Genomic DNA, 27,204 nt, shown 5'->3' with positions numbered 1-27,204 from the left:
CAGGCGGGCGTTTAGCGGCCGCACAAACGGGACAGCTGGTGACATAAAGTTCAATGTCTTTTTTCAGAGAGGGCCACCAAAACTGCCGTTTGATAAGATGCAGCGTCTTCACAAATCCAAAGTGCCCCGCTAACTTGGAATCATGAGCCCGTTGGAGGACAACCAGACGAAGAGAGCTAGGGACGTAAAGCTTCACCCCAATCCATGGCAAATCATCCCTCATGGTGCTTTCACTTTGATGTTGCTGGAACCAATCATCCTGAGGAAGGGCCTTTTTGAGGTTGGAAAGAAAATCTTGAGACCCATCTACCTTAGAGCGTGTTTGCTGTCTAGTAACTACAGGAGCAGCGAGGCTTGATGTGGGAACAACGGGCTGGACAATGCTGAGCTTAGAGCAGTTGTACTGAGGGAGTCTGGACAAAGCACCAGCCATGAAGTTCTTCCCCCCCGGGATGTATTTCAGGGTGAAATTAAAACGATTGAAATGTTGAGCCCAGTGCATCTGCTTAGGGGAGAGTCTCCTGGGAGTTCTCAAAGCCTCCAAATTTTTATGGTCAGTCCACACCTCAAATGGGTGTTTAGCGCCCTCCAGAAAATGGCGCCATGTGGCTAAAGCCCAACGAACAGCAAATGCTTCTTTCTCCCAGATCGCCCAACGTCTCTCAGTGTCCGTGAGTTTACGAGAGGTATATGCACAAGGTTGTAATTTACCTTGGTCGTTGGTCTGAAGCAATACGGCCCCCACCACCACATCGCTGGCATCAGCTTGAACCACGAACGGCTTGTCCATATCCAGGTGCTTCAGAACCGGCTCCTCGGCAAAAAGTCATTTTAACTTTTCAAAAGCAGCCTGACACTCCATGGTACAATTTAATGGCTTGCTAGGCTTGGGTTTCGGCCCACCTTTGGACTTTAACAAATTAGTGATGGGAAGTGCAATTTTGGCAAAAGAAGGGATGAACTGACAATAGAAATTGGCGAAATCCAAAAACTTCTGCAACTGCCTGCGTGTACGGGGCGCCTCCCACTCAGTGACCGCTTTGACTTTAGCGGGATCCATCTCCACACCTGCATGGGAGATACAATAGCCAAGGTAGTCAATTTTCTCCTGGTGAAATTCACATTTGGACAGCTTGGCATAAAGCTCCGCGGCTCGTAGTTTCTTCAGCACAGTGGGGACCAATTTGACATGTTCGTCACGTGTTTGCGTGTAAATAAGGATATCGTCCAAATATACGATAACGCCCTTATAGAGGTGGTCATGCAAAACCTCATTAATTAATTGCATGAAAACTGCAGGCGCCCCCTGAAGGCCAAAGGGCATCACACGGAACTGGAAACAACCCAGGGGGCAGTTGAAAGCAGTTTTCCACTTGTCCCCCTCCTTAATCCGGACCCTATAGTATGCCTCCCGTAAGTCCAGTTTTGTAAAAATGCGGCGCTTCCCCAGTTGGGCCAGCATGTCCTTCATCAGAGGCAAAGGGTAGAGATTTTGGGATGAGATTGAATTAAGATTTTTAAAATTAACACAGAGACAAAGAGAGCCATCTTTCTTTTCTCTGAACAGTACAGGGGCAGCCACCTTGGGTCTGGCTGGTTCAATGAAACCCCTCTTCAAGTTCTTGTCAATAAACTTCCTCATCTCCTCCATCTCCCTGGGTGACATAGAATATATTTGGGGTTTTGGAAGTGCTACCCCAGGCAAAATCTCGATGGAGCAATCAGTGGGCCTATGGGGTGGAAGTTTATTGGAAGATTTTTCACTAAAAACTCCTCTTAGGTCCCAATATTCCTTTGGAATCTTCTCTTCCCCCTCAGTTCTCTCCTGGCCCCCGGCAGCCAAAGTGGGGCTGGAGCCAGCAGGCTCTGAGGCATTGACCTCCCCGTCTGGGGCTGTGCTGGTTCAAATGCGCAGCCACCCCTCCCTCCAGTTAATGCAAGGGTTCCATTTTCAAAGCCAGGGGAGTCCCAAAATAAGGGGCCTGTCCATCCCAGGTGCCACAATAAAAGAGATTAATTCTAAATGGGTTCTCATTTTCATTCCTAGAGGTTCAGTGTAAAAATGGGCCGGGCCCCCACCTGCAATGGACCCATCGATTTGGCAAAAAACAATAGCGGTTTTTAAAGTCCTCAACTTCAAGCCCAATATCTCAACCATTGCTGGACTAATCATACATCTAGAGCAGCCAGAGTCTAGGAGAGCGGAAAGCTGCTCTGTCGCACCAGCAGGTGGCACCCTTAGCTCAATAGGGATTAACATGGGGCCTTTATTCGAACTCATGCAATGAGGCGAGGCGTCGTCATTGGATTCATCAGAGGAGCTGGTGGTCACGTCCGCTTCCTCCTCCACCTCCAGCTGGAACCGCTTGGGAGCATTCTCAGCAGTGTACGCAGCCTCTTTCTTCTTTCCCGGGGCCTTGCCTGTCTTCCCCTCCCTCTTGGTAGGGGGTGGAGCGGTCTGGGGTAGTTTAACGCGGCAATCTACAGCGCGATGGCCCCCCTTTCTGCTTCTTTCTCTTTTGCACGTTGAAGTCTAATCAAATCTAGCTCAACATCTGCTGCATTCTCATACCAAGCAACAACTCGTCTGGGAAGATGTCTGTTAGCGCATTGCTGGTAAATGTTCTCATTTAATCCCAATGCAAACTGATCCAGGAGGGCCTCTTCTGACCACCCTCTCATATACGATGAAAGCTGTTGAAACTCCTGAACATATTCAGCTACTGGCCTATTTCCCTGCTTCAGGGCCATAAAATTCACCTTCCCGCGTTTTTCAATCAGCAGGTCATCAAATCTCCTCTTCAGTGCAGCCATAAAGTCATCAAAATTCCTCAGGAGAGGGGAATTGCATTGGTGTAAGCTCACCATCCAATCGGCCGCCTTTTCTTCCAAAGAAAGTAAAACCATTCTTACTTTCATCTCATCAGTTTCTAAATCCGGGCCATATATTTCCATATAATTCCAAATTTGAATGATGAAAAGGCCCAATCTCTTGGGTTCACCGTTATATTTTACTGTTAAGGGAGGGACTTTTGCCATTCGGCGTCTTCTGGGGGGCCCCCCTACTCTGACAGCAGCCCTGGCTGGGGAGGGGAGGCTGCTTCTGGGTTTGCTTGCTCCCATCCTCCCTCAGCCTCTTCACCCTCCCTAAATTTATGCATGGAGTACCTTTGTTCAAATTCTTCCATTTGCTCCCTTTCCATCGCTCACCCTCGGGTTTTCTGCTCGGTCATAGCTTCCTCCCAGTCCGCTGGGTTTTTTTTTCAGTCTCCTTCTGGTAACTCCTGCATCCAATTCTTCAGAATCCTCTTTTTGCCCAACTCCCAAAGTCCATCGGGGGCGAACCGCAGGCTCTTCCACTCTTAGGCCAGCCAGCCTTTCAGGTAAAGATGGGTCTGCAGTTGCCCCTTCAGTCTCCTCTTCATCGCTCGCTCACAATGACATTTTCTTCTTGTGAGTACACCCCCCACGGTAGGTTGAAACTCCTGGTGGGGTGTGTGTGAGACTTCGCTTACTGTCAGCACTTCTTCATTGGATAATCAGGAAAGAAAACCACAAGACTCCATTGATAGAAATCGAGTGTACTTTTACTAATTATAAATGAACAGAAGCGTAGCAAAGCAAAATCTAACTATTTAGGCGCGAAAGCAAATGATACATAGAATAACCCATACCCCACCCCTTGGCATCCCATGCATAGTCCAATCATAATTCTCCCAAGTGTCAGGTGCGAGATAACTTCAAAAGGCATCACCAAGATGGAATGTCGGTGCCGTTGGCCTTGGCGGGAAACCTCCTCCGCATGCGCAGTAAGATGGGCAGTAGAAACTCCAGAATCTTCCTCCAGCACAATTAGCAGTCCCCTCCCAAATACCATGCCCTCCCTCCCCGTTTCAATGGCAGCCGAAGCAGCAGCAAAGCAGAGGCCGACAGTAATGTTCTATATTTAGGCAAGAAATACCACAGATATAATATAAGTGGCAACTGGCTCAATGGTAGTAATTGTGAGATGGATCTTGGGGCTTAGTGGACAATCATTTAAATATGAGCCAGCAGTGTGCTGTAGCAACCAAAAAAGCCCACACAGGCCTAGGCTGTATTAACAGAGGGATAGAATCAAATTCCTGAACAATCTTATCTAAGAATATTAAATAGGAAGTGCTTTTTGTTTTGTTTTTAGTGCTGTAAAAATCGGTGTTGTTTTAAGTACAATTTGAGTAAATTCTTAAGGAGAATGCTTCAATGGCACTTTCTAAAACTACTTGGACAAAATTTACTGTTATTGCCAAGCTGCACTAACATTTACAAGAAAGTAGTTTTTTCCCCATAAAGTTACAATTATCCTATTTTAATTTATTTGTTAGATATGTTTTTCATGTAAACAAAAGTGGCATTCTTTTAGGCATATGATGTCTGAAATTTTGTTATATATCAAATAGATTAGATAGATAGATAGATAGATAGATAGATAGATAGATAGATAGATATAGATATAGATATAGATATAGATATAGATATAGATATAGATATAGATATAGATATAGATATAGATATAGATATAGATATAGATATAGATATAGATCTCTGAAATAAAAGGTAATATGTAATGAATTTGATTCGAAAATATATTCATTACTTCCAGTATCTATTTCAGTGATGAATATAATACTGGTAATATTGATCAAGGCAAAATCTAAAATAACTCCTATATAGATTTTTTAAAAAGTGTTTTGTTGGAGGGGGGACCGTTAATCATTTTGATAAACACACTGAAACTTTTCAACTAGAAATTCCTGAACGAATGTATTATTATTTTAACTTGAAGTTAACTTTATTAACTTGAAAAGCCATGACCATTTTAATGAATTATAAACTGTTTAGTTTGGAAAAATTAAGATCAGCCTACTCTCAAAAGATATATGGAGCATAAATGAAATAAAGTTATAAATCCTCAATGTAATATTTATGAAAAATTGTTATATTGGAAAATTCTAAATTTTTGTATGAATTCCGGTATGGAAAGAAAATCTACTTTCTCTTTTCCACGACTGAAATAAGAATCCACTAGCTGTTAATTTCAAATTTCATATTAATTAATGTGAAAGATTCTGAACTATCAGATGTCTTCCAATACTAAAATCTGAAATATAACACAGGCCATGTTTCCCAAAAATACGACCTAGCCTGATTTTAAGTGTACTTAATATAACCCTGACCCAAAAATAAGCCCTAGTGAAGAACATCATCAGCCTGGGGGGAGGCGGCATGGCCAGGACAGGTGGTGAGTGCACAGGGGCTGATGGTGTCTGGCAGCAGCCGGGGGGGGGGAAGCACAGACTGTGCCCAGTGGGTAGGCATGACAGATGTGCAAATTGCCCAAACCCAGTTAGGCACAAAGGTAGAAAATAAAACACTGCAAAATAATATTAATAATAATATTAATAATAATGATGATGATGCAACTAAAGGAACAACAATGCAACTAAAGGAACAACACCCGAAAACTACAGACCAATAACATGCTTGCCAACAACCTGCAAATTACTCACAGGCATTATTGCAGATAACATGATGGATTATTTGGAAACAAACAACATCTTGCCAGTAGAGCAAAAAGGTAACAAAAGAAGGAGAAGGGGCACAAAAGATTAGCTCCTAATTGATAAAATGATATTAGAAAATTGTAAGAACAGAAAAACGAACTTGAATATGGTCTGGATTGATTACAAAAAGGCATTTGACTCACTGCCACATAGTTGGATCATAAAATGCTTAGAAACAACTGGCATTAGCAAAAATATTACATCCTTTACTAAAAAGGCGATGAAACAATGGAGAACTGGGTTGGCAGTAGGGAATGAGATCTACGGAATGGTTAATATCAAGCGAGGAATTTTCCAGGGTGATTCACTTTCACCTCTTCTCTTCATCATCGCAATGATCCCACTATCAGTAATCTTAAAAAAAATGAAATTAGGCTACCAAACAGCCAAAGAAGCTGAAAAAATTTCGCATTTACTATATATGGATGATTTGAAACTCTATTGAAAGTCAAAAATAGAAATCCAATCATTGACAAACACAGTCCGAGTATTCAGCACCGATATTTCAATGCAGTTTGGCATGGAAAAATGCGCCACTGTATCCATAAAAAGAGGCAAAATCACTGCATGTGAGGGAATTGAAATGCCCAATGGCCAACTAATTAAATGCAACGAAAATGAAGCCTACAAATACTTAGGCATTCTGCAGTTGGATAATATCAAGCATGGAGAAGTAAAAACTATTGTCAGGCGAGAGTACACCAACAGAGTTAGGAAAATTTTGAAATCTAAGTTGAATGGTGGAAATACAATCAAGGCCATAAATACCTGGGCAATACCAGTTATAAGATACACAGCTGGTATAGTTAACTGGACACAAGCTGATTTGGACATTTTGGACCAAAAAACCAGGAAATTAATGACAATGCACTACAGTTTACATCCACGTGGTGATACTGATAGATTATACCTGCCCTGAAAATCAGGTGGCAGAGGATTATCACAAGTGAAGCAAACAGTTGAAGAAGAAAAACATGCACTGGCAGATTATTTAAAAGAAAGTCAAGAACATCTATTAATCGAAGTAAAGAACAAAAAACTACTGAAGGCCCAACAGACGAAACAAGAATACAGAAAAGATGTGATAAAATCAAGAATGGAGAGTTGGCAGAACAAAGCACTGCATGGCCAATTTCTGGAAACAATAAAAGATAAATTGGTGGTGAACAAACTTGGTTATGGTTAACAACAGGTACATTAAAGAAAGAAACAGAGTCACTAATCCTGGCTGCGCAAGAACAAGCTATCCGCACAAATGCCATTAAGGCCAAAATCAAAAAATCCTCTGATGATGCCAAACGCAGACTGCAAAGAAGCTGATGAAACTGTTGATCACATACTCAGCTGCTGTAAAAAAATCTCACAGACTGATTATAAATTGCGGCACAATTCAGTAGCACAAATGATCCATTGGAATTTGTGCAAAAATTATAATATTAAAACAGCAACAAACTGGTGGGAACATCAGCCTGAAAAAGTCACCGAAAATCAGATGGTCAAGATCTTGTGGGATTTCCGTATACAAACGGACAAAATACAGGCGCATAATACACCAGACATCATACTGGTTGAGAAAAATAAGGTCACAATCATAGACATCGCAATACCAGGTGATAGCAGGGTCGCCGAGAAGGAACATGAAAAAAATAGCAAAATACCAGGACTTAAAAATCGAAATTCAGCGAGTATGGCACAAACCAACAGTGGTAACTCCAGTGGTAATTGGCACACTGGGTGCTATTCCAAAAGCACTGGAATTACATTTAAAACAGTTAAAAATTGACAAAATCACCATCAGTCAAATGCAAAAAGCCGCACTGCTTGGATCTGCACGCATATTACGAAAATACGTTACGACGTCCTAGGCCCCTGGGTGGGGCCCGACTAGTAACCAATGGCAAATCCGGCGAAACACTGGTCGCTGTGATACAATTGTATAATAGATAACTAATGGGAATGTGTTCTACCTCACTTCTGAGTATACCAATTCAGATGTCCACATAAATTGAAGGCCTGATTCAAAGCTGTAACACCCCTGGCCAAGAAGGGGGCAATGAAGCTATAAAAGAAAACCTATCACCCCCACCTTCCAGGCCGGGACAGCCAACATCTACCTGCCCAATCATGTGTCCCCTCACAAACACAGGCAGCAATCCCTGAGGTGGTGCTTAGGACAGTGGCTCCTTCCCTTCCCAAGTCACCTCATGGAGGCTCGGCCCCTTCCCTTCCCACCAGCATAATTCCAGTGGTCAGGTTTTCGTGCCAAGTGCCACCTATGTATGGGAGGGGGCACTTGGCGCAACTCAGCATACCGGTAGGACCAGCAATGTGGGCAAAGTGCCACCCTCAGCTTGGCCAGGACCAGATGGGGCCCTTTAATCGCAGCCCTATGGATCAGCTGATCCAGCAAGGGTCCAGAGCTTCCTCTCATTCAGTCTTGAGGCACCTGGAGGTGTTTCTGACACACACACGCCAGCCCCAGCCCTGGCCACGATGCCAGGTACCCTGATTGCCAAGAGGCCCTCTCTTCCGCAGCTCACCTTGTGGTCATGGACCAGGCGGCGGCCACAGTTTGCGCTTTGCCAGGACTGGAACTTGAGTGTTGCTCAGGCTGTTTTTACAATGAGGAGCAAGTCTGTACAGTATGTCAGGATCACCTGTCAGACATGCCTCTTTCAATACCCAAGAAAGGAAACCCCCCACTCCATGGTTTTAGAGAAAATGTACTTTTACTGAATATGAAAATAAAGCAAGGTCTGAGGCTAAAGGCACTAGAATTACATATTGAAAGTATTCCCAAATCCTTCTCCCCAAGGACCCAGGCTGAATGTCCAATCCCTAGCCCCCATGGTGCCATGTGGGATGCATCTTCAGGTGACTTCATCCATTTGGTATGCAGGGACGGTTGACCTTGACTGGGCATAAACAAGTCCATTTAGCTGTGGAATAGTTGATGAAAGCAATCCTCCCTCTTCCTCACAAGACATTTCCACCAGCTTGCTTCCCCTCCCAAATACCTATGCCTCCCTCCCCCATTACTATGGCAGCTGATAGCAAGCAAGCAAGCAAGCTAGAGGCTGACATCACCTCCCCTGCCCCATGCTCCTGCCTGCTGCCAGTGCCACTGTACATCGGAATAACCTGCGTCCATTAAATTGGGTGTCATTTCAGCTCACCATCTCTTGAGTTGCCCGTGGCTGTTCTACACTAAAGGCTGTGTGGTCCATTGGAACAGCCTACCGCATGCCTCTGCCCAGCTTCTGAGCCTGCTGTACCTGCTGCTGCTAGCCTCATAGGGTCTCTTTGCCCTTCTGGCAGTACTGCTCCCAGCCACCCTGTTGGGCTGCTCCTGCCTGGCATAGGTGAGTCAACCCAGATATAAAACTCCAGAGTGTCCCCCTCGGGTCTAGGCATGGCATGGCATTACAGCACTCAGGCCGGCTGGGTGAGCAAGAGGCTTCCCACAGCTGTATTTGACCTCTACCTCACCTGGGCTGCTGTGCTGCCACTGCCTTGGCTTCTGCCTGCCCACCACAAACCCCAGGCTGCTCCCCAGTAGCCTTCACTACCTTCCATTGGAGCAGTCCCATGCATCCCTCAAGCCATGTGGTATGCCCGTCGCCTGCCCAGCTTTGAAGGGTGTCTAAAAAGTGGAGGGAGGCAGCTCCACCCCCCACTCCTCTGCCTCACTTCATCTTGTGTGGCAGCAGACTCACCAGATGGGCCAAGCTCTCTGTGCACCTTCCCTGCCTGCTGGTCCTGCTGTTGCTGGGACACTGGAGTTTGGGTGTTGCTCAGGCTGCTGCTCTGAGACAGAAGGCCATGTGGTGGCTTAGGATCACCTGCCCTCAGTGCCTCTGCCTGCTGCCATGCATCAGAATTGCCTGCCTCTATAAAATCAGGTGTCAATCCATCCCACCATCTCTTATTTATTTATTTATTAAATTTTGTATGCTGCCCACTCTCAAAAGAGACTCAGGGCGGTTTGCCCATGGCTGCCATGGGACAGAAGTCTGCTTTCAAATTGGGATCGCCTTCCCCCAAGCTTCTGCCTAGCTTCTGGGCCTGCTGCATCTGGGGAGGGGCTCTTCCCCTTCCTGGCCATGCTACTCTCAGCTGCCCTGCTTGGCTGCTCCTGACCAGCTCTACACTCCCCTGCCGCCGACCTGCCAGGGCCCCTGTGTAGTGCTGCCCATAGCCACCTTCAACCTCTACCTCACCTGCAGCTGCTCTGCTGCTCTCCCTCCTCTTTTGCCTGGCCTGCTGCCAAGCCCAGGATAAGCAGATGGTGGGATGAACAAACAGGTGATGGGCAAGCAGAAGCTGGGACGGAGAGGATCTGCCTGGCAGTAGCAGCGCTCCCACTTCCATCTGCTCCTGCATGCACCGCCTCCTATATGTGGAAAAGTTAAGACATCCCCCCAAAATAAGCCCTAGTGCTTATTTTGGAGCCCCCCCAAAAATATAAGGCCAGGTCTTATTTTCAGGGAACCATAGTACCAAGAGTATTAAGCAAACATTTGTCTCTTCACAAAGAAGTGTCTGATATTGGGACAAATGATTGGCTCAAGGTATTGGACAATCCCACGTTATTCACATTTACCCTATAGTTTTGACAGGTTCAAAGATTTAATTTAGGACTTTCTGCATATAAAAATGTATATATTCAGTAAGGGATAAATAATTTCAGCTGATTGAATCAAGAATAAAACATTATGTTTCCTAATCCTATTTCCATATTTTTTTCTCCTGTTATTTAACTTTTTTTAATTGTTTAGTAGAAAGCACACATTTATTTCCAATTTTCATAAATTTTAGTCTTCACACATCTCAGTTTTTGCACAAATGCATTCATTTTGTTCTTTGTTCTCTTTTGGATGGACAAAAACTTCATGCAACTTAGCCTATTAGTACACTGATTCAGTTGGAAAGATATCTGATTTAACTTCTTTCCAGATGCATATATTTAGTTTTCTCAGTTTAAACTTTAGGAAAAAATTGGCATATTTTTTGTGAAAATTGACTACTGAATATTTGGTTAATATTTCTGAGGTAAGTGAAAATTTTGAGACATATATTTGTAGGTGACAAACATCAAGTTTTAATTGACAGCATTGAAGACGACCAATGTGTGCATACTTATGATCTTTTTGAAACTCAGATTTATTTGTGTTTAAATTTTACTAGCTAAAATTTTATTCTAATGACTAAAAGATTTGGACATTTATGCACCAATGTAAATTTCTAAATCAGAAATAAACGTATTTATTCAATTGCAGGCAGACCTCAACTTACAATCATTTGTATAGCAACTGTTCAACATTACAATAGCCCTGAAAAAAGTGATTTACAACCAGTCCTTGCATTCATGATGATCACATCTGCAGTCAGATAATCAGAAGTTAGGTGCTTAGCAACAAGCATATCTTATGATAGTTGCAGCATCCTGGGATCATGTGTTCACCATTTGCAACCTTCTCCCTTGGCTTCCAACAAGCAAAGTGAAGGGTGCATGATTCACTTAATAACTCAGTATGTTACTTAATAACCATGGCAAAAAAGGTTGTAAAATTGGGTGTGATTCACTTAACAACTTTCTTGCTTAGCAAAGGAAATTCTAATTGCAGTTGCAATCAAGGATTACCTGTACTCAAAATATGAGCTGCTTATTAACTCTCCAAAAAGAAGATACACTCTGTCAATAAAACAGGACCACTTGGCAGTTAATATCTTTATTATACTGCTGTAATGCACTCTAAATTTTTAAAGACTTTCACTAGTTAAATGATGTACTCATCAATTTGCTAATGTAATAAAATGCTGAAACCACTTTAGATCAGTTTTTCAATCTCCTTTTTGACAATCTGCTTTAGAGGGTCACACATGTTTATACTGCTGTTTTTAGAATCATATAGCATATACTTGCTGTGTTGTATCCTGGTGTAAATTACAAACCAGAAGAGTTACTATATTAATGATGTTCAGGTACTCCAAGTTCCAACACCTAAGAATTTATAGAATTATGCCTATTGAACTCCCATTGCACAAATTAAAGGAAGTTGAAGCAGAAGTATGAAATTCCTTTTCCTGAAAAATGTTCAGGCTATATACTTTCTAGAAAATTTGAAGTTTACTTTTTTTACAGCAAATTTGACTATCAATTAAATATCCTTGACTTTATCTTAATGTTATTATTTTAATATTTTTATTTGATTTAGGTAATAAATCTGTTTTTCCAAATAAGTAAGCTTGAAATCTGGAATATGAATAGATTGCCTCTATTAAAATGCAAAAAAAACAACAACACACCATTATGTGAGTTATGTTATGGTAGGTAGGTATGAAGGTAGAAACAGTGAAGATTAATTACAATTCCTGAGGTCTACTAGTCTTTGACAAAAATTAAATAACTGATCTACAGAATTCTGAGAAAGTGGAGGATAGAAATTTTCTCCATAATATACATGGAGTTCTCTGCCTTTGTTCAAGAAGTGGGTCTCAAAAACTGAGTTTCCCTGCAAGAATTTCAGCTGTTCAACTGAAATATTAAGATTTAGCTTGAAACAAGTAGGTATCAGGTAAGAACCTGATATTATGAAAGCAAGTAATGCACATCTTTCAAAATTGACATAATGACAATCACATGCAACAGCCAATATATTTTTCATGATCGGAAGATTCTGGACAATTTTCAAGACCAATTCTCAAAGTTGGAAAATAATCGACGTATGAAACTTCATCACCTAATCCAACCAGTTCTAGAAATGGTTACCTTTAACAAACTAGGCATACATGGGAAAATAAACCTTTCTACCTGAGCATATACTGAGCATATACAAGCGCAAACCTGTTAAAAACAGATTGAACCTTAATCATACAGCCTGGTTTCCTATTGTTGTTTTCCATCTTATGTGTTATTTAGTTTTCTATCTGAGAAACTAGCAGTTTCTCTAGAATTAAGCTGCAAGGAGAAATAAAACTGCAATAGTAGCTTTCTGATGGTACTTCATTCAAGGCTCTATGTGATCTCCTCCATTTTCATATAGATACTGAACAGCAACAGGGCAGATTGGAGTGCAATGGCCTAGCTCGGGTGTCTGCAACCTGTGGTTCTGGAACCGCATGCAGCTTTTGGGCCCTTTGCTGTGTCGCTCTCTATCAGATGAGTCCACCACTGGCTGCCTCCACCCCTCGCCCTCACCTCCCAGTCACTCCTGAGAAAGTAAGGGCAACAGCAGAAGATGGAGAAGTGGCTGGGGCTGATTCTGCAGCCTCCCTCTTGCTGGAGCTTCTTCCAGCCCTTGTTGGTGCTGGGGGTGCCTCGGTCACTTGGGGACAAATACAACCTGCTCTCTGTGCCGAGATACTGGCCCAACCAAGTCACAACCGATGCTGGCTTCACTAGCTGGCAGGGTGGGAATGGAATCCAGGAGGAAGGGGTGATGGAAAGAAGGACAGGCCCGCAGCACACAGCTGTGACTTTAAAACTTGCATGGGGGATTTTTGTTGGCCAGAAGATGATTTTCAATGAAAGCCGGCAGCGGCACCACTCCACTGTAGAAGTAAAGAAGCACAGAGCAGCAGGAAAACGGCTGGCCCCACCAAACTTTGCACACCCATCCTGGGGGTCAGGCTTGGAGAAAGCCAGAGCGCCCTTGCCAATGACACTCACCCATCAGCTGGTCTCCCCCCTCTCTATATCTCTGTGTGTGTGTGCGTGCATGCGTGTGTGCATGTCTCTATGTCTGTCTGTCTGTGTGTGTATCTGTATCTCTCTCTGCCTCTCTGCCTGTCCGTCTGTCTCTCTCTGTGTGTCTCTTTTCTCTCTCAGAAAGCTGAGGTTGGGCCAACCCGGTGAGCTCTCCTTGGGGCTCTTTGCTACTCCTTTTCTTTCTTCTTGGCAACTTTTTAGAAATCCGAGCTGGCTGAGGAACAAGTACCAGCTGCTGTGGAAGCATCCCTTCACCCCCTCCTCTCACAACCACAGCCAGAGAGAGACACAGAGAGACACACAGAGAGAGAAATACAGAGAGGAAGGGAGATAGAAGAGGGAAGAGAGAGACATAGAGCTAGACACAGACAGAGGTGGTGGGGAGAGAAAGAGAGACAGAGAGAGATACAGAGAGAAAGATGTCAAAAGGGTTTTGGGTTCCAGGTGTTTTTTAACCGGTTCTCTGCACTAATGACTGGCTGGGTAGGCATGGCTAGGGTAGTTATGTAACTAGGTGAGAGTGAGTAACATTGAGTTGGCCATGCCCACTCCGGTTTTGTGGCTCCTGGTATTTTCTTTTCTGTGGGAAACAGGTCCAAATGGCTCTTTGTGTGTTTAATATTGCAGACCCCTGGCCTAGCTACTGAACAACCATCCGGTACAAAGTTCAGAGGGAGCACAATAGATGATACTTAAAACATTACTATACCAAATTATCATTTTACATGCAAATAAGACCTGAAGTTTTGGGATGCATGCCTGATAATGAAATTATGAAGTTCATTTTTTACTGAAATGGATTTTGCTATAGGACCGTCATGGTGGACCTATGATATGTGTGCTGGAAGTGGCACACGGAGTTATCTCTGCAGCTGTGCAGGAGGTCACACATGGCCTCATTGAATACTTCTGCAAGGTCCTGATATTCCCTTGGGATCTGTTTGGTCTCTGGGGTTTTGTCGGAGGTGGCTGCCAGTTGTTTTGGTAGGCTATTTGATTCCCTGCGTGGATGGTGTTTCTATTTGCTGGTGTTGAGGAGGTTGGGGTCCCCTTGCTATCCTCAGTCTGTGGCTGCCACCTTTCCACCAGATAGTCGGTCCCCATTTGTCTAGCCTTGAGAGACCCAGTATGACTGCATCTGTCATTTTGCAGGCTATTACAAATCTAATTACTTCCCAGTGATTCGCTAGCTCTAGCCTCACTGGTTCGGTCAGGTGGGTGGCATAGGCTCACCTCACTAGGGACCCATCAACCTATTCAAATCGGATCAGGTGGGCCAGGCTTTTCACTCTGATCCCATTTCAGAACCATGGCTAGGGTGATCAAGAATCTAGTGCAGCCTGAGTTTATTAGGGGTCGGAAAGTCCCCTGAATTCCCATTTTTATGGCTGTGAGGCATATTGGGGGAACGAAAGGGTGGCTCATTCACCATTGAGTTGTTTTTGCCCTTGTCCTCACTGTCATAGGATTCTGGTGACTGATTACTGTTGCCTGGGGTTCCACCCCACACACACTTTTGGCTGGGTGTGGAGGGACCTCTGCAGCCTATAGAGCCTTCCAGGATGTGTTGATGGCACACATGGGGTCTTGTTCCAATTATGCCCTGGATGGTGGCTTTGGCCTTGATTGCGGAGCTTGGGTTGCACATGCTGATGTCATGTGGCCCATCCCACTGCATCTGTAACATTTCAATAGACTTTGTGGGAGAGCTGGTTTTCAGGGCAGCTGTGGTGCTGTGGTTCCTCATCGGCTGGGTGGTCTCTGGTCAGGTTGACCTCTCTTATTGATGTCCAGCTGGTTTCTCATGTCATTGGCATGCAATCTGCCATTAACTTTTACAGCTACTCGGAACCACTCAGAGATCAGTTTGAGATGTCCCAGTAGATGGTTACCTGGGCAATTTGCTTGTCCAAGCTTGTTCTGAAAAAAATGCACCAACAGCCACTCTGGTAAAGGGGGTAGCTTCCCTATGATTCTCCTGAATTCACGGATATATTCCTTGATGGGTTGCCCCCTCTGCCTTAAGTTTGTAAGCTCATGTTCCATATACGTGTCCCCCTCTCCCTTCTCAAATCTGGCCTCTAGCAGTGGTAGGAAGTCATCTAAGTCTTGCAATTGGGGGCCTCTCCTCTTGTGGAGGGCTTCTAGCCATTCCGTTGCTTCTCCCTCTAGCCCTTCAGCAATGGTATTCACCATGGTTCTGGGGGACAGGTAGAGGTGTTATAGCATTCTAGGTGGATCTCAGCCAAGTCAGGGAATATAGCTAGCTGGTCTGATTCCTCATCAAAGTTTCCCCTGAAGCAAGATGGTTTGTTCAGCACTACTCCTTCCTCCTACTATCAGCCCCGGTAAGCCTGTGCTTGATGAGGCTGGCCTTCTTCTTTGACTCTAGTTTGGAGAGGGAGGGGTTGTCTGCCCTGAGAGACCTGCCTGCTGCATAGAAAAGGCACTGGCTGCAGTCAAGAGCTCCTTCTTCTTCTGACAGATGAAAAGAGGGTCTGCATTCCAGTCTGTGTATCCTCACTTCAAAAGGATCAGCTGGCTCTCCCCTTTCTTTTGGCTGGCATGACGGTCCCTCATCACAAATGGTGGCTCGGTCAAATTCCTCCCTAAGTTCTTCTATGGAACTCCCCAGGGGCTTCATCAGGGGCTTTGGGAGCCTGGCTTGTGCCCAGACCCGCATCCAAACCATTCTTCCCAGCTCACTCAGGGACCTTTTCCTTTTCTCGGCATTGGGATGGGGGAACTGAACATCAGCTGCTTTAGATATTATCTTCCACCAATACTTATCCCAGGTAATCTCTGCCTCCCTTTGGGTCACTTGGATCAGGCTCTCTTCAGATAGTCCGCTCTCTGTCATGGTTATCTGACTTTTTCTCCAAGCACCCCAGTTGTTGGGGAACAATTGGAGATGCCAAGACTCAGGAAATCCGGTAATCTTGATTAATTTAAAAAGAAAGTTCACTTGCTGTCAGGGATCCAATGGATGCCCTAATTAACTCATGAGCCTTGAGCCAAGTTTCAAAAGAAATCCAGTTATTTATTAGGAACAAAAAATGTCAGTAACTACCCAAGTGAAGTCAACTCTGCCGCCTGTAATTTACGGCTCAATTCTGACCCTGTTTTTCCCCTACTCTCAGGCTGTGTCATAAATCACATTCTCCAATGAGGCACTCATGGGCTGTAGAAAACACACTCAAAGGCCTTCTCTGGTAATCTGACATGCAACCTTGAGGAAGATATGCGTGGAAAGTGCTTTTGAATGTGGCTGCTGAACTGCTCCATCAGTTCTCCCCCCATCCTGCCCACGGCAATTCGACATCAGATCAGAAATGCTTTGCAAGTTGAAACAAGAATAATTTTATTTAAAAAATGCATAAGAAAATAATTGAAATAGATTATGAAAATATATGTATGATAGGAGATTTCAATGCAATTATAGATACAAAACTGGACCATAAAAGTAGATTTAAAAGATAAGAAAAAGTAAGGAGGACTCTTCCTGGGACTTTTTTCAAAATGGCAGAAGAAATAGGTATACAGGAAACATGGGAGAGAAATAAACTCAGAGAACATTTCAGAGAAATGGCTGTCCAGTCTTTTCTTAAAGCCTCCAGTGATCAAGCACCCAGAATTCTGGAGACAAGCAGTTCCACTGGTTAATTGTTCTCACTGTCAGGAAGTTTCTCCTTAGTTTTAGGTTGCTTCCCTCTTTGTTCAGTTTCCATCCATTGCTTCTTGTTTTGCCTTCTGCTTCTTTGGAAACTATATTGCCCTTCCCCCACTCTTTGTGGCAGCCCCTTAAAAGCCTGTTGCCGATCACTTTTGAGTAAAGCATGTGAGACATTTCCTCCTTTCAGTGGTCAATGAAAGTACATCTATAGTATGTAGATAATGAAGATGAAAAAAGATGTACATTTTTACAGATCTATAGATACAGCTGGGTGTAACAAAGAATAGCTGGGAGGGGAGGGAAGGGGCCATGCGAGGCACCACTTGATATGAATGACATTGAGTTAGTCATGCCCACCCGAGTCACATGACTAAGCCGCACCTAACCAGTCACTTGACCACCAAGCCACACCCACAGAACCAATAGTAAAGAAAATGAACTCCACCACTGAGCCATGCCCATGTACTCCATTTTTACAGTCTGCAGCAATTTTTCTGTACTTTGGTTCACATAATCATTCAAACTTAGTTTTTCTTCTTCTACCATTTAATGGATTTGCAATAGCTCTCTATCCCCTGTTTTTCTTGGCAGGTACAACCTGTTCATATCACATCATGGATGTAAACTGTGGTATATATTCAAAAGTCTGAGCGTTTTCCGCTCCAGGTTTTCCAGTTCAGCCAAAGTCCTGTTGAAGATTCCAGCTGAGTAGTGTAACACTGGAACTGCTCATATATTAATGGCTTTAATTATGTTTCCAGCATCAGCTTTGATTTTAATATTTAGGAGACCCTCCTGATAGATTTCTTTTGCTTTGACTCTTTGACTTTTTCATTCAAGATGTTATCTGCTTCCAATATGCCTAGGTATTTGTAACCATCATCCTTTGCTAATGCTTTCACTATGCTTCCATTTCCCAGTTCTATTCCTTCTATTTTTTCCATTTTTCCTCACTACATGGATAATATAGCACATTTTTCAAGTCCAAAGTTCATTTGTATGTCACTGCTGAACAGTTGAACTGTATTGAGTATTAAGTTATGTTCAGTGGGGCTTTTTGCATGCATTTTTAAGTCACCCATGTATAGGAGATGGTTTATCTTGCCATATTGCCTTGAGATTTGGTATCCCAGTTTTGTGTTTCATAGGATTATTGTCAGTAGAATTAATGTGATGTTGAATAGTAATGGTGAAAGTGGAAGATTGTTCATCTGATGCTGACATCACCAGTGTTCCCCCCATTTGCTGTTATAACTGTTTTCCATTTTTAAATATTTGCTTTTAAAACTGTACAGATATTTTTGCTAATTCCAGTTTTCCAGACAGTGTTAATCCAGCTGTCAGGTAAAGAATCAAATGCCTTCTTGTAATCAATCCATACCATATTTAAATTTATTTTTCTTCATTTTGCATTTTTAGTACCATTTTGTCAATGACCAGCTAATCTTTTGTTCCGTTTGATTTTTTATAATTTCCTTTTTGTTCTACTGGATACAAACTGTTTTCCATCAGATGGTTGAATTTGCCAGTATTTACAAGAATACTGTAAATTCTTGTAAAAAGTCTAAATGTTGTTGGCAGACAAGTAATTGGGTGATAGTTGCTTGGTTCTATGCCCTTTTCTGGATCTTTCATTATCAAGTATGTTTGACCAGCTGTTAACCATTCTTCGCTTGATGCATTTTGAAGCATTTGATCAAATTGAGTGGCCATGCGATGATGGAGACTGGTCAGGTGTTTTACCCAGTATCTATGCAGTTCGTCCAGGCCAGGCGCACTTCAGTTCTTGACCATATTTGCTTGTTTTGCCACCATGTCAGCTTTTATTACAATATTTTCCATTTTGTTTTGTGTTGTTTGTTGTTGAATGTCTTTGATTCAGGAGACAGTTTTGTTGTGTTCGACTGGGTTTTCCCACAGTTCTTTCCAAAAGTTCAAAGTTTTTTCTTTACATGGGTGAACTTTAGTTTGAACAAAATTTTCATCAAGAAACTGGTAGAAGAGACATTGGTGTCTTCTGAACTGGAAATTTTCACAATATTATTTTATTTGTCCTTCGTATCTTTCAATTTTTTTTGCTGTTGCTATTACACGTTGTTTTAGTTTTTCCATGATTTCAATTATTTTTTTCCTCCAGGTTGTATTTTTTGTGTAAACTATTTTTCAGCTTTTTGTCCTTTAGTTTTTCCTCTTCCAAGTACTTCAGATTGCTGACATCCTCTTGTAGTTTTTTTAATTTTATTTTCAAGTCAAAATTTTCTACTTTGGTGTTCCAGTGGGTTTCTTTTCTGGCATTTTATAACCCAGTTCTGCAGTTATAAAGGCAGCTGTGCTATACATTAATTAATTGGTTTCATATAGTGTGCTGGATGGGATGGAAGTTAAAATATTGTTCACAACTGTTAACAGATCTTTCACTTGTTTCCTATGCACTTTATAAATGGTAGGTAGTCTTTTTGTACATTTCCTTTGATATGGTTTTCAATATTTTCTTCCAGCATTTTTGCTAAATCACTTAGCTCTACACTTTCGAGTTATTGCACAGGAGGATCTTCATTCTGTTGTTACTTCCACAATTGAATCATTCTTTTTTGAAATCCCCTAGCTGTTGGTTCTGCCTGGTAGTAATATTTGAGGATTTCTTGATTTTCTTCAGTTATCCAAGTTCTGCGCTTTTGTTCCAGTCACTTTGTAATTGCATGCCCTGCTTCCTTGACAGTAACTGAGCCCTGTTTCGACAGATGTCCAGGACCCATAGCATGTGACCTGATCCTTGTTGACCTGAGTGACGACCGATCCGATGTGGATTTTTTTTTGGTTTTTTTTCTCATAATTAGTGATGGTAGGTGCCTGGGTTGGTTCTCAGTGCTAAGCCACTACTGATTCAAAGATGATAATCCCATATTGTAGTAACAGCACCAGATAGCTATCTAGGTCCAGCCATGCCAGGAAAGAGGCCTACCTTCCTGTTTGGTGGTAGGAAGGCAGGATCAGGAATGGGGGGGAGGAAGAAAGAGGCCTACCTTTCTGTTTGATTGTAGGAAGGATCAGGAATGGGGGGGAGGAAGAAAGAGGCCTACCGTCCTGTTTATATTATTATTATTATTGCAGTATGTGGTTAATCTTTGGTGAGATTCACATCCTTTGGGGCTGGTTGGTAGCTCAACAGCTCGAGTTCTAATCAAGGATCTAGGAACAATTTCCAGTGAATGTACTTGGATGAAGTTAATTCATTGACTTTATTATGCATTAAGTCAGAGGCCTCTAAAATCCCCAAGTATTTGTAGCCTTCTTCTGGTTTTACTGCCTTTATCATTTCTTCATTCTCAAGTTCTATTCCATCATCTTCTATAACCTTGCCTGCTTTGGTTGCCATTGTTGCACATTTGTCAATTCCAAATTACATACCAATGTCTTGGCTAAATTCTTTTGTGCTTTCAATTAATAAATTCAGTTCAGCTTTTGTTTTACCAAACAGCTTCAAATCATCCATGTACACCAAGTACAAAATTTTCAGTTCTTTCATTGCAAGTTCGTATCTATAATTCATCTTTTTCAAAATGATTGTCAGTAGTAGCATTGGGAGTATAAAAAGTAGGGGTGAAAGAGAATTGCCCTGGAAAATGCTTCATTTAATTTCAACTTCATCCAGTACTTCTTCATTAGCTATCAGCTTCGTTTTCCAGAGGTTCATTGAAGTTTCCATGAATTTTTGTATGTTGCTACTGATGCCGAAGATTTTCAGGCATTTCTTGATCCAGCTATGAGGAACTGAATCAAACACTTTCTTCTTGTCTATCCAAGCCATGAACAGGTTGGTTTGTCTTTTCTTTGAATTCTTTAAGATTAGCTTGTCAATCAGTAGTTGGTCCTTTGTTCCTCTTGAACTTTTGCAGCATTCTTTCTGTTCTACAGGAAGCAAGTTATTTCTTTCCAAGTATCCATACATTTGGTTTGCAATGATACCAGTAAGGAGCTTCTATGTTATTGGCAAACAAGTGATTGGCCTATAGTTTCCAGGATCCTTTCCTTTTTCTTTATCTTTTTGGATCAAAAATGTTCTTTCAGTTGTCATCCATTCATCATTTTCAGGTGTTTTTAAGATCTGGTTCATTTGGGCTGCCAATCTTTTGTGCACACTTGTAAGTGCCTTTAACCAGAAGCCATGTAACTCATCTGGTCCAGGTGCAATCAAGTTCTTCACTTTTCTTGACTGTCTTTGCACCATTTCTTTTGTTATTTTCACACCTTCCATTTTATGCACTTTAATAGAATCCTCAATCTGTTTGATCCATTTTGCATTTCTGTTGTGTTTCTTGTTTTCCCACAAATTCTTCCAGAATTTCAGAGCTTTCTCTTTATCAGGCTTTTCATTTATTGTTACTCCATCTCCACTTTCTAAGCTCTTATAAAACTGGTGCTGATTTGCTCTGAACTGTGAGTTTTCCTTGAATTGAATTACTCGGTTTTCATATCTTTTAATCTTTTCAGCAACGGCAACAACCCTTTGCTTCAGCTCTTCAATTACTATCGCAATCTCTTTATTCTACAAATCATATCTTGCTTCCAGGTTGCTTTTGACCTGCTTGTTCTTTAGCTGACCTTGCCTTCGGTTCTTTAAGTTGCTCGTCTCCATGAAATTTTTTGATCTTCAATTCCAACCGAATCTCTACATGGGGCTGACCTTGAAGAGTGTTCAAAGACTTCAGCTTGTCCAGAACGCAGCCGCGCGAGCGATTGTGGGTGCACCTCGGTACACCCACGTTACACCTATCCTCCGCGAGCTGCACTGGCTGCCCATTGGTCTCCGGATACGCTACAAGGTGCTAGTAGTTACTTTTAAAGCCCTACATAGTATCGGACCTGGGTACTTGAGAGACCGCCTCCTGCCAGTCACCTCCCAAAGACCTATTAGATCCCACAGACTAGGCCTCCTTCAAATTCCATCTGCCAGCCAATGTCGGCTGGCGATTCCTCGGCGGAGGGCCTTCTCTGTGGCTGCTCCAGACCTCTGGAACGATCTCCCCATGGAGATCCGGACCCTTACTACCCTTCCGGCCTTCCACAAAGCAGTTAACCTGGCAGGCCTGGGGCTGTTGAACTATCCAGCCCCATTCGAGGTTATGGCTGTTGTAGAATTTTAAATTATTGTTGTTTTTTTATTTTTTTGTATCTCCTCCCTTTTTATTGTTAGCCACCCTGAGTCTCTCGGGAATAGGGCAGCATACAAACTTAATAAAATGAAATGAAAATGAAATGAAATGAATTTTCCATTTAGGCTTCGTCTTCTTGCCTCTTTAGTTCTTTTGTATTTTCAAACCCAATTTTTTGGTGGTTATGAAGGCTGCTGAATACATCAGGTTTGTTTCAGCTAATGTAGTGGTTTGAATGGTTTGCACAGCCTCATTGACCTTTTTTAGTACCTTTCCCAATTCTTTCTGGTTCACTTGGTTCAGTGAACCTTATTTTTCTCAACCAGTGTGATGTCTTGTGTATTATGCGCCAGTATTTTGTCCGTTTGTATGCAAAAATCCCACAAGATCTTGACCATCTGATTTTCGGTGACTATTATTATTATACAATTGTATCACAGCAGCCAGTTGTTTCGCCGGATTTGGCATTGGTTATTAGTCGGGCCCCACCCAGAGGCTTAGGACATCGTAACGCATTTTCGTAATATGCATGCAGATCCAAGCAGTGCGGCTTTTTGCATTTGACTGATGGTGATTTTATCAATTTTAACTGTTTTAAATATAATTCCAGTGCTTTTGGAATAGCACCCAGTGTGCCAATTACCACTGGAATTACCACTGCTGGTTTGTGCCATAGTCGCTGAATTTCGATTTTTAAGTCCTGGTATTTTGCGTTTTCTTCATGTTCCTTCTCGGCGACCCTGCTATCACCTGGTATTGCGATGTCTATGATTGTGACCTTATTTTTCTCAACCAGTATGATGTCTGGTGTATTATGCACCAGTATTTTGTCCGTTTGTATACGGAAATCCCACAAGATCTTGACCATCTGATTTTCGGTGACTTTTTCAGGCTGATATTCCCACCAGTTTGTTGCTGTTTTAATATTATAATTTTTGCACAAATTCCAATGGATCATTTGCGCTACTGAATTGTGCCGCAATTTATAATCAGTCTGTGCAATTTTTTTACAGCAGCTGAGTATGTGATCAACATTTTCATCAGCTTCTTTGCAAAGTCTGCATTGGGCATCATCAGAGGATTTTTTGATTTTGGCCTTAATGGCATTTGTGCAGATAGCTTGTTCTTGCACAGCCAGGATTAGTGATTCTGTTTCTTTCTTTAATGAACTTGCTGTTAACCATAACCAAGTTTTTTCACTGTCCACTTTATCTTTTATTTTTTCAGAAATTGGCCATGCAATGCTTTGTTCTGCCAACTCTCCATTCTTGATTTTATCACATCTTTTCTGTATTCTTGTTTCGTCTGTTGGACCTTCAATAGATTTTTGTTCTTTACTTCAATTAATAGATGTTCTTAACTTTCTTTTAAATAATCAGCCAGTGCATGTTTTTCTTCTTCAACTATTCACTTTACTTGTAATAATCCTCTGCCACCTGATTTTCGAGGCAGGTATAATCTATCAGTATCACCACGTGGATGTAAACTGTAGTGCATTGTCATTAGTTTCCTGGTTTTTCGGTCCAAAATGTCCAAATCAGCTTGTGTCCAGTTAACTATACCAGCTGTGTATCTTGGTATTGCCCAGGTATTTATAGCCTTGATTGTATTTCCACCATTCAACTTAGATTTCAAAATTTTCCTAACTCTGTTGGTGTACTCTCCCCTGACAATAGTTTTTACTTCTCCATGCTTGATGTTATTCAACTGCAGAATGCCTAAGTATTTGTAGGCTTCATTTTCTTTGCATTTAATTAATTGGCCATTGGGCATTTCAATTCCCTCACATGCAGTGATTTTGCCCCTTTTTATGGATATAGTGGCACATTTCTCCATGCCAAACTGCATTGAAATATCGGTGCTGAATACTCGGACTGTGTTTGTCAATGATTGGATTTCTATTTCTGACTTTCCATAGAGTTTCAAATTATCCATATATAGTAAATGTGAAATTTTTTCAGCTTCTTTGGCTGTTTGGTAGCCTAATTTCATTTTTTTTAAGATTACTGATAGTGGGATCATTGTGATGATGAAGAGAAGAGGTGAAAGTGAATCACCCTGGAAAATTCCTCGCTTGATATTAACCATTCCGTAGATTTCATTCCCTACTGCCAACTCAGTTCTCCATTGTTTCATCGCCTTTTCAGTAAAGGATGTAATATTTTTGCTAATGCCAGTTGTTTCTAAGCATTTTATGATCCAACTATGTGGCAGTGAGTCAAATGCCTTTTTGTAATCAATCCAGACCATATTCAAGTTCGTTTTTCTGTTCTTACAATTTTCTAATATCATTTTATCAATTAAGAGCTGATCTTTTGTGCCCCTGCTCCTTCTTTTGTTGCCTTTTTGCTCTATTGGCAAGATGTTGTTTGTTTCCAAATAATCCATCATGTTATCTGCAATAATGCCTGTGAGTAATTTGCAGGTTGTTGGCAAGCATGTTATTGGTCTGTAGTTTTCAGGTGTTGTTCCTTTAATTGTATCTTTCTGAATCAAGTATGTTTTTCCAGTTGTCAACCATTCATCAATTTGGCCCTTTTGTAAAATTTCATTCAGTTGCATGGCCAATATTGCATGTAAACTGGTCAGATATTTGAGCCAGAAACCATGTAATTGGTCCTTTCCAGGTGATGTCCAATTAACTCGATTTTTGACCATCTCAGTTGTTATTTCTAATACTTGCATTTGTTTGTTGCCAATGCTTTTCTGAAAGTCATGTATCCACTTTGCTTCCTTGTTGTAGTCCTTTGCATTTTCCCACAATTTTTTCCAGAATTCAACTGTGGCCTGTTTTTCTGGTTTTTCACTTTTGGTGTCACCATTCACATTAAGACTTTGATAAAAACGCCGTTGGTCTGATCGAAATTGCTGATTTTGTTTATATTGGATGATTCGTGCCTCATATCTTTCCATTTTTCTAGCTGTTGCTGTTATCTGCTGTTTTACAATCTCTACAGCTTCATTGATGTTTCTTGTATCCAATCTATATCTTCTCATTAGCCGATCTATGATTTTGTTGTTTTTGAGCCATTGCTCATGCATGTTCTTTAAGTTACTAGCATCTGCCCTTAATTTTTTGACTTTTTGTTCTAATCGGATTTTCCACTTTGGCTTTGATGCTTTTTCTGTTGTGTGACTAGGTACTTTCATTTTAATGCCTAGTTCATTAGTGACTATTACAGCTGTGCTGTACATTAACTGGTTTGAATCCAAGATGGATTCCTCTTTTTTCTGGCTCCGAGTTGTAGTAACAGGCCATTATGGCACGGTTTTCATCTGCACTATATTTTTGTCGTTTTGTTGGCTGGTCCACTTGTAGCCCACTTGTCGACGGATGTCCAGGGACCCCAACATCCACTGCGGCCCTTGTTAACCCGCGCAACGACCGATGCGGTATGGAATTCTTATGTTTTTTTCACCATATTGTATGGGTTGGCGGGGTTTTTTTTACTGGACCAGATGCCAACCTGACCCCAACCCTCCTCCTTTCTCATCCGGGCTTGGGACCGGCAACGGCGGAGTTGTTGTTGTTGTTGTTGTTGTTATTATTATTACACAAAACTCAGTCAAGTGAACATTTTAAGATGTGTCACAAATACCAGTGAATCATATCAACCAAATATCTTCTAAAATATATGATGTTTCTAGCAGCACAGTTTTTTCCAGGTGTTATTTCAGGAACTGTAATTTCTTTATGTGTTTTGTAAAATTCTGGGACATGGTACCAAGTGTTCTGATGACAATGGTTATCAATGTGACATGTTTCATCCATAGCTTTATCGTTTTGATGGCCAGATTGCAATATTTCGTGATTTTTCTAGTTCTTTTTCTTTGACTCTGGCATATGGTACAGCGATATCAATAAAGTGTATGCTTCGGCCCTCTACAACCATGATATTTAGCATGTTCTGTTCCAAATGATGATCCATCTGTATTCAAAAGTCCCACAAGGTTGACCATTGGCTTACCTGAAGGGTCGATCACTGTGAGCTGTGGGAGAGTCCAAACATAGGTTAAATTAATCTGGTTGCCCAAGGACTGGTTTTAATTTTCTTTAATTTTCACATCTCTTGTTCCTCCTTAAGGCCAGTTTTTCAACAATTGCTGAAACTGGAGAGATATGATGAGATGACGTGGAAATTCTTCTGGTGCTCCCCGACCCTGGACCTGAGAGACTCTGGGCAGGGTTGGACTCTCCCACAGTGCACAGAGAATGACTCTTCAGGTAAGCCAATGGTCATTCTCCTGTGCACTGCTTGGAGAGTCCAAGCATGGGACATACCCAAGTTAAATGTCACTAAGGGGGTCTGTCCAGGGAGATGGCCATGGAATAAATCCTCTGTAAGACCCTCCTGCTGAACGATGCCTTGGAGCAGGCAAATATGTCTAATTTATAGAGTTTAACAAATGGAGAGGGGGATGACCATGTTGCCACCTTGCAGATCTCCTCTATTGTTGCTTGGGCTGCCTAGGAAGCCATGGTGAAGGTGCTCTTCATGGATTGAGAGATGATATTACAAGGGAGTTTTCGACTGCTGTTCATACATCAACACGATACATACCCTTAGCCATCTGCCGATGGTGGAGGATAGCATCTTCTGTCCCATAGATCTCGGCTGGAATGACACGAATAGGGCTTCGGACTTGAAAAATTCTGATTTTATTTTGATATCCCGTCTGACATCCAGGGTATGCCAGGTTCATTCCCTGGGATGTTTACGGCATGGGCAAAAGTTCAGTAAAACCACCTCCTGGGCCCTGTGAAACCAAGTGTTGGTTTTCAATATAAATAAAGGGTCCAAGTGGAGGACAACCCTGTCTGGATGGATAATGCATAAATCATCCCAAACCGACAGGGCCACCAGCTCCGATATTCTCCTTGCTGATGTTATGGCGATTAGGAACATGGCCTTAAGAATCAAGTGCCGTAGACTAACAGAATTAAAAGGTTCAAATGGGGTTGATGTCAGAGCCTGCAAGACCACTGAAAGCTGCCATGTTGGTTAGCAAGGTTGGTTAGCGAACTTACCAGGTGGCGTAAGTTCAAAGCGCCCTTGAGGAAAC

The sequence above is a fragment of the Thamnophis elegans genome, chromosome Z (genome assembly GCF_009769535.1).
Source record: "Thamnophis elegans isolate rThaEle1 chromosome Z, rThaEle1.pri, whole genome shotgun sequence".
Classification (NCBI taxonomy): domain Eukaryota; kingdom Metazoa; phylum Chordata; class Lepidosauria; order Squamata; family Colubridae; genus Thamnophis; species Thamnophis elegans.
This window is presented reverse-complemented; position numbering follows the sequence as displayed.